Consider the following 8205-nt stretch of genomic DNA (forward strand, 5'->3'; position numbering starts at 1 on the left):
ACATTTTCATGTATACCATTTTATCTTATTAGGTATATTAAGCAAATTATTTTATCCTAAAATTAAAGAAGAAGAGAGAGAGAATGTTCAAGAATTTATACTTACACCCTAAATAACTTTAATAAGCAATTTCATAAAACAATTATTAATTTTTTATACGAATTTAAATTAACTCGTGTCCAACCATAAAGAAAGTTTCTTCTTTATCGACTGAGATTATAAAATCAACGAGTTTAATCGACGGCAATACGCAAGCCGTCACAACATCCTGGCTTTGGTGGTTTCAATATCATATAGTAGGTTTTGACTAACCTAACATTTGGATATTACATCACGCCAAGTACTATTTTTATTCCAAGACTATCAAGTCGCTGGTAAATGAGAGGAAATAAAAAGTTAGGTAATTATTATTATAACTTACCTGCTTATCAACATCTGTTTCACTCAAATAACGACCGACAAAATGATCTTGACAGGTGACTTAAAGTTTGCAGGCGACACTTCACGTTGCACTGGATAAGAGGAAACAGTGTCTAAATGATGCTGTTCCCCTAGATTCTCCGAATGAACCTGTGTGGTTCAAATTTGTTGCAACTCTATTGAACACCGATTTCGGTGTACATTCGAGGATCGGCGATTTTCTGTGCAGTGCTGTTAGAACAAGCTACAAATTTACCCCCACCTAACCTACCGTTTGGGAGCCGCAAAACAAAAGGTGCATGATTTCCACTGCGAGTTCGCGTGTAAGCCGAAAATGCACGATTCGGCTTCGGTTTTCTGCTGTACGATGATTGCCGATCTGAAAGCTTCGGAAGACTTCAGTGGTCTTCTATTCATATCTCGATCCCCATTTGAAAGAAATGGAAGAAATTGACGAATTTAATGTTTCGCGTGATTCTTCATTTCATGCATGAGTCGATTTTGAGGTTATGTTTTCCAGATGTGTATAATATGCAGAATGGATATTATTACTATTATATATAGTATTCATGTTAATATTATAATTATAAAATATTATATCAATATTAATGACTGATTGACTATTTATTAATAATAATAGTTCAACTTTTAACAAAAACAATTAGTTTTCTGCCAAAAACATACATTTTGAAGAAAATACATAAATTTCAAAAAAAAAGGGTTAAAATTGTTTTCAACAAAATAGTTAAATTTCCGTAGATACAGTTACATTTTTATCCAAAAGGCTGAACTGTATACTAGAAAAAGGCATTTTTAATATTATACATGAATTTTTCGCAAAAGAAATTTATTTTCCACCAAGACTAATTTTCTATACAAAAAACCAATGTATAATCATAATTAAATTTTCGACAAAAAAGATGAATTTTCTACCAAGAAAGACGAGTACTCAATAAAATACAAAAATTTTCAACTAAAAAAGATCAATTTTCAATTAAACATAGAATAGTTAAAATTCTTTTAAATCGCTTGAAATTATTGAAATGAATTGAAAATTCCTTGGAATGTTTTAAAATATCCTAAAATATTTTAAATCCTTCAAAATCTCTTGAAATTTTTCAAACCTCTTAAAAATTCCTTGCAATTTTAAGAATACTCTCAATTATATCGAGACCTTCAAAATATTTTGAAACACCTTGGCATCTTTTAAATATTTCTAGAATACTTTGGAATTCTTTTAAACAAACCTGCTAAAGTTGTTTAAATTCTTTGTTGTTTCTTTCAATTATAAGAATAAGTTGAAAATTCCTTGACATCTTTTAAAACATCCTCAAATATTTAAAATCCTTTAAAATCTTTTGAATTCTCTTGACATTTTGTAAAGCTCTTGAAAATTCCTTGAAATTTTAAAAATACCCTGAAATATTTCAAATCCTTTAGAATCTTATACTAAATTATTATAATCAACGCGGTAATAAGCGTTGAATTCAGAAAAATTAAGAATTTGTATTCCTATGAATACGCAAATTTTCCTCCGTCTAAATATCCCCCAACGGGAACAGAAAAAGTGAAAATCCTATTTCTCTCAATCCATTTAGTAAAATTTAACGAAAGAATTTATTTAACCTATTTGTTATTATTAAATCTTTCTATAACTTATAAATTCAAAAAATAATACGATGTATATTTATTTACATTTCAATCATTTATTTAAACGTTTAAAAAATGCATCAAAGAAATCTATTTAAGTGTGGGAATTGAAATAATTTTGAACTGTAGAGAGGCGGTCTTGAATTAATCAAAATTAAATTTTCAAAGCTTATATTCCACGTGAAGGAATGAAAAGAATTTATTACACATATTTTGTGAACTTATCAGAAGGAATTAAATAATCTTAAAAGATGAACACTTTTGGGGAATAGAATAAATCTCTGTGAGGTTATCTGTCGGTACAATTACAAGGAATTAAGTATATTGAAAACAAGTTCTCTTTTGGAGAATAGAAAACTATGCGGCGACCGGTATGGAAATAGAAATAAATTAGTTTCTGAGATATCCTATTCTGATAATAACATTTTAGACAGATGGTAAAATCGCGCATTCAAAATAATAGAATAATCTTTACTTTTGTGCTGAAATCTGAAAATATTACTTTTTCTCTATTCAACGCTTATTACCGGAAATTGGAAATTCCTTGAAATCTATTAAGAAATTCTAAAATATATCAAATCCTTTAAAATCTCATATTAAATTACTGTAATCAATTGAAAATTCCTTGGAATCTATTAAAATTGTCTCAAATTTTTCAAATCCTTCAAAATCTTCTGAAATACCTAGAACTTTTTCTTTGAGATTTCTAAATTACTTGGGAATTTTTTTAATTCTTTGAAATTCCTTTAAATTATCAAAATAAATCGAAAATTCCTTGACTTGATTTCTGACAAGTGTCAGAAATTTGAAATTTTTGAACTTTCCTACTTAGTTCAGCAAAGACGAAATTCACAGGATCTCCTTCATATTACTATTAATCTAAAAAATGTCAAGGGAAAAATTAAAGTTGGCCTTTTTTGTAAGATACATTTTTTAGTTTTTCTTAAAATCAACGTTGTTTTGGCAGTTTGAAGAAATTTTCAACTTGCTCTAAAGAATTGGAGATACAACTTTTTGAAATGAATTTTTTGTAATTTTTTTCATAATACGCTTGAGATCGTGAAAAAGTAATTGTTGAAAAACAAAAAAATATTAGTCTCATATTTTAAATTAGAAAATAATATTTTACGGCTTCTAAACTAAGTAATAAAACACTTAATTTTCATAATATTTGTTTAGTTGAAAATTTCTAAGAATTATATTGTCCTCGATCAGAACGAAATAATTACAATATTTCTAATATTTACAAATTATGAGCTTATAAACATGAAAAAATGCAAAAACAATGCAATGAAACAATTAAAATCTAAATTTTAATGAAACTGTAAATTGAGTTTCAGGACTAAAATTCTAATGAAAACATAATAAATAAACCAATTTTATTCAAATTTGGTCACAACAAAATATAGGTTTCGATCCTATAATTAAATTATTGTAATAATTTCGAAATCGCATTTTAAATTTTAAATATTTGAGGATGTTTTAAAAGATGTCAACGAATTTTCAATTTATTTTTTATAATTTCAAAGAATTTCCAAGAATTTTAAATAATTTAAAAGGATCATTTTTAAAAATTCCAAAGTACTTCTTTATTCATAATGTGGTTTACATGACTTCCATTCCTTACAATCTTTCCGTTTATATCTATATTTTTTTACAATCTTATACTTTCTATATATACAATTATCTACAACTATCTACATAAAGTCTTATATCTAGTTCCTTATTTCTATTTCCTGCGATAGCGCAATATAGGACTTATTAGCAAACGAGTGAGCGAGCAAACAAAAGCGAGATTGCAAGAGAGAGAGAGCATGAGAACGCAAACGCATCTTAGTCTACTTAACTTTTATTTTACCATCACTCACAATTTTCACACTTCTAATCTAAGCGACTTCCGTTTCCTTTTCCTTTCACTTTTATATACCTCCATTTATCTTTTTCACGTGCATTCTTTCATTCTCTCTCATTCGCTCCTCTAGCACCCTCCAACTCCTTCATCTATTCTTCTCCTAATCCATCTTCCCCTAGAATCTTAGCCGCATTTTCTTGCCAGCTTCCTTTATCTTCCATTCCTCTCCTACATCCTTCCCATACATGCTTCCATGTTTCCTCTACCCATTCACATATTCTACACTTTCTGTTCTCTTCTTTTTCCCAGTACATCCCCTCCCTTACTTCGTTCCCTAAGCTAAATCTTGCTATTCTGGTCCACCTTCTCTCTCCCCATCCCTTTTCTAAATACTTTGGCACCCCTTCCTTTTTTATCATCTTATACCATTTATTAAATTTTGATTCCTCAATCGCATCCCCCCATCTTTCTGTTAATTGTCTTTCCCTCTCCCTTTTTCCAATTCTTCATAGTTTACTCCAGTCCTGTCTTCTATTTCTCTATGATTGAAGAACTCCCTCCTTTCTTCTTCCCATCTCGTTAATTCGATCGCCCTCCCTCTCCTCTCTTTTACCTCCATGAAGCACTTTCTCTCCAATTCCTCTCCCTTTCCCTCCCTCAGCTTTGTCTTAAATTTCCATGCCCTCTTTCCCGCTCTAATACCTAACTTATCACTTTGCGCTTCTTCTCTCACCATATATCCTGGCATCCTCCAGTATGCCCCTAGTGTCCACCTTATATACCTTTCTTGTAAACTCTCAATATCTTTTCTTTCTTTCCATCCCCATATCTCTGCTGGAAAACCTAATACCAGCGCATCAAATAACCACATTCTCCTTCTCCAATTTTTTTAGCCTTCTTTTTCCTATTCCCCATATCTGCTTCATTACCCCTGCAGCTTTTTTTACCCTTTCTCTTATATGAGCTGTATGATCTCCATTCGTTTGCAAGATATATCCCAAATATTTATACTCTTTGAATTCTTCTAACTTTATTCCTTTCCATCTCCCTGTCCATTCTTTCTTTCTTCCCCCTCCTTTTCTAAACATCATTACCTTTGTCTTTTCTACATTTACATTCAGCTTTTTCGCATCTAAGTATTTCTCTAATCTCGTAATTAATACCGCCATCCCTTCTTCATCCTCTGCCATCAACACTATGTAGTCTACGTATGCCAGTGTCTATATCTTTTCCTTTCCTATCCTAACTCCTCCCGAACCCTTTCTCCTCATTTCTTCTTCCAAGTCTGATATTATTAAATTAAATAAAAGTGGGCTCAAAGGACAACCTTGTCTCACACCTCTCACGAACCAGAAACTATCTCCTACTTGCTCTCCCACCTTTACCCTGATTTTTGTCTCTCTAAAAATTTCTGATACTCTCTTTATTAATCCCTCTCTTATCCCCTTTTTTATCATAACTTTCTCTATTTCTCCTCGGTCTAATGAGTCAAGCGCCGCCTTAAAGTCCACGAACATTGCTATCATTACCCGTTTTTCCCTTTTAATTCTCTTATTTACTAGACAGTTTAGAAAATATATGTTGTCCATTACCCCCATTCCTTTTCTAAACCCTGTTTGATTCGGTGACTCGATCTCTTTTTCTTCAACTTCTATCTTCAATCTCTCCGACAAAATAGTTACATGTACTTTATACAGTGTTGGCATCAACGTCACTCCCTATAATATTTAACCGCCTCTCCCTTGCCTTTCTTTACTATTGGTATAACTACTCCTTCTTTCCATAAATCTGGCCGCCCCTCTCCTCTCCATACTTTATTACACATTATCCATGCCCATTCCTCTAGTTGCTCCTCTCCATATTTCCATACTTCATTTGGAATCTCATCTATACCAGGTGCCTTTCCATCCTTCATTATTCCTAAAACTTTAACTAGATAGATAAACGTTTATTTTTCGGCCTGCTCGCCTTAAAAAATTGACTTGCTTACACTTCCATTATTTACTTCCTCTTTCTCCTTCCCTCTCTCCTTCTCTATCTTACCCAACACCCACTTTACCCATACTACTTCCCTTTTGTCACCCCTTTCATGCAACAATACCTCTATGCTTATCCCCCTCCTTTCCACCTCTTCACATTCCTCCATCCCGCACCACAATCTCGCTATAAGTTCCTGACTTCCTTGCTCTCTTTTCTTACACAAATATTGCGCTCTCTCCCTTGGCATAATCCACAAATAGTTTCCGTTATACATTGACTTTCTTATTCTCTCCTCTCCTTCTGTCCTTTCTTTCTCCATGCCATTCTTTTGAACCAACTCATATACCTTCCTTCCTCGTGCATTCTGATAATTTCATACATTTGCAATCCAGTCGTTCTAAAATACCTGTCCCTTTCCACCTCCATCTTTGAACCACTATGTCTGTTCTCCTTCTCCCACCAACACTCCCTAACCAATTTACTTTTCCCCTCTTCCAAAAATTTTCTGTCATATTTACACCCTCCACTCCCTGTTATAATCCCTAAACTCGTTCTTGCTGTCTCCCTACTGACAATATAGTTCAACGTATTCCTTGCCAACCCCAGTATCCGCTTTACATGCCTCTCCTGTACCCTATTTACCTCCTCACTTCCCTTCCAACCCCACACGTCCCCTCCGTAAAATAAGACACTCATCATTTGCCCTTCTCACTCTCTCTTTTATATAAACATCCACTCCCCCATTTCTTCGAAACAGGAAGCCCAGGTACACAAACTCTTTCACCTCCTGTACCGCTTTTCCCTTCCACTTCCACTCCCCTCCCCCATCTTTCCCACCTCTTTTCGTGAACACCATAACCTTCAACTTGTCCGCATTTAACTCTAACCTATTATTGTTCAAGTAACGTCTCAAACTCTTCATCAACTCCTTTATAGCCTCTTCGCTCTTTGTCAACAGCACTATGTCATGTGCATATGCGAGTGACCATATCCTGACTCCTCCTACCCTAACTCCTTCTACCCCTCCAGCCGCTAGCTAACTTTTTATGTCCGCGATCAAAATTGCAAAAAGCGTTGGGCTAAGCGGGCACCCTTGCCTCAACCCCCTATCCATACAGAATTCCTCAGAGATTCCCTCCACTCCTCTCGCCATATCTTTTATCTCTTTATATACCTCCCTTACCCTCTTGATCAGGCCCCACTTCCCTACCTCTCCTACATTTCCTCCCACAACCTCCCCCTATATACTGACGGGAACGCGCTCTTTAAATCTACAAAAATCGCGTACACTTTGGCACCCTTTTTGGTTAATTCTCTATCCACCAAGCGTTGCAAAACGTAAATATTGTCAATAGTGCTGAAATGAATCCTTAAAAAATTGTCTCCATTCATCGCTCCCTAGCTTCTCACTTATCCCCACCCTACGTTTCCTAAACCTATTAATTATCTTCCACACGTCCCCTTCTGTCTTAACACTTTTCAACGTCTCTTCCAGCTCTTTTTCTTTTTCCTGCTCTTTATTCTTACACGTCGCCCTAAACTCCTTCCTGATTTCTACGTACTCCTCGCTTTACGCGGTTCCTTTCTTCCACTTCCTGTACTTCTTTTTCACCTTTCTCTTCATCATTTTACATTCCCTATCCCACCACGGCTTTACCATTCCTGTCTTCTTTTTCCTAAATACCTTCTTTTGCAGACAACCTTTCACTTTCTCTTGTAGATCCTCCCATATCTCGTCCACGGACTCCCCCTCAAAGCTTACGTTGCCCAATTGCTCCTGATACTTCTCTATCGCCTCTCTCGTCCATGAAACCCTCTACCCTAACGACCCTTCTTCCCACCCTGCCTTTCGCCAGCCTCCCCCTGTATCCACAAACTCAATGGCTGATGGTCTGATCCCACCCTTCCTTCCACTGCGAATTTCTCTATCTCCTCAAACCCTTGCACATTCATAATCACGCAGTCTATCACCGATACACCCCTTTCACTCACATACGTGTATTCTCCCTCTTCGCCCCCTTTTACCATACAATTCGTCACCGCCCACCCTCTATCCTCCATTCAGTCTCTTAAAATCTCCCCCTCTTTATTGATTACTTTATCCTTCGATTTTCTTTCAAAGCTCTCCCCTTCCTGGTACAGGCCCCCTTCCCGCCCAATTCTCGCATTAGAGTCTCCCCCCATTACCACTATACCCTCATCTCTCTCGTAGTAAGTTTTCTACACTTTCTTTAATCCTGTCAATTCCATTCCTTATTGTACATTACTCCTCCTATCTTTACAGCCATCATTTGCACACCCTC

Source organism: Belonocnema kinseyi, chromosome 1 (genome assembly GCF_010883055.1).
Source record: "Belonocnema kinseyi isolate 2016_QV_RU_SX_M_011 chromosome 1, B_treatae_v1, whole genome shotgun sequence".
Lineage (NCBI taxonomy): Eukaryota > Metazoa > Arthropoda > Insecta > Hymenoptera > Cynipidae > Belonocnema > Belonocnema kinseyi.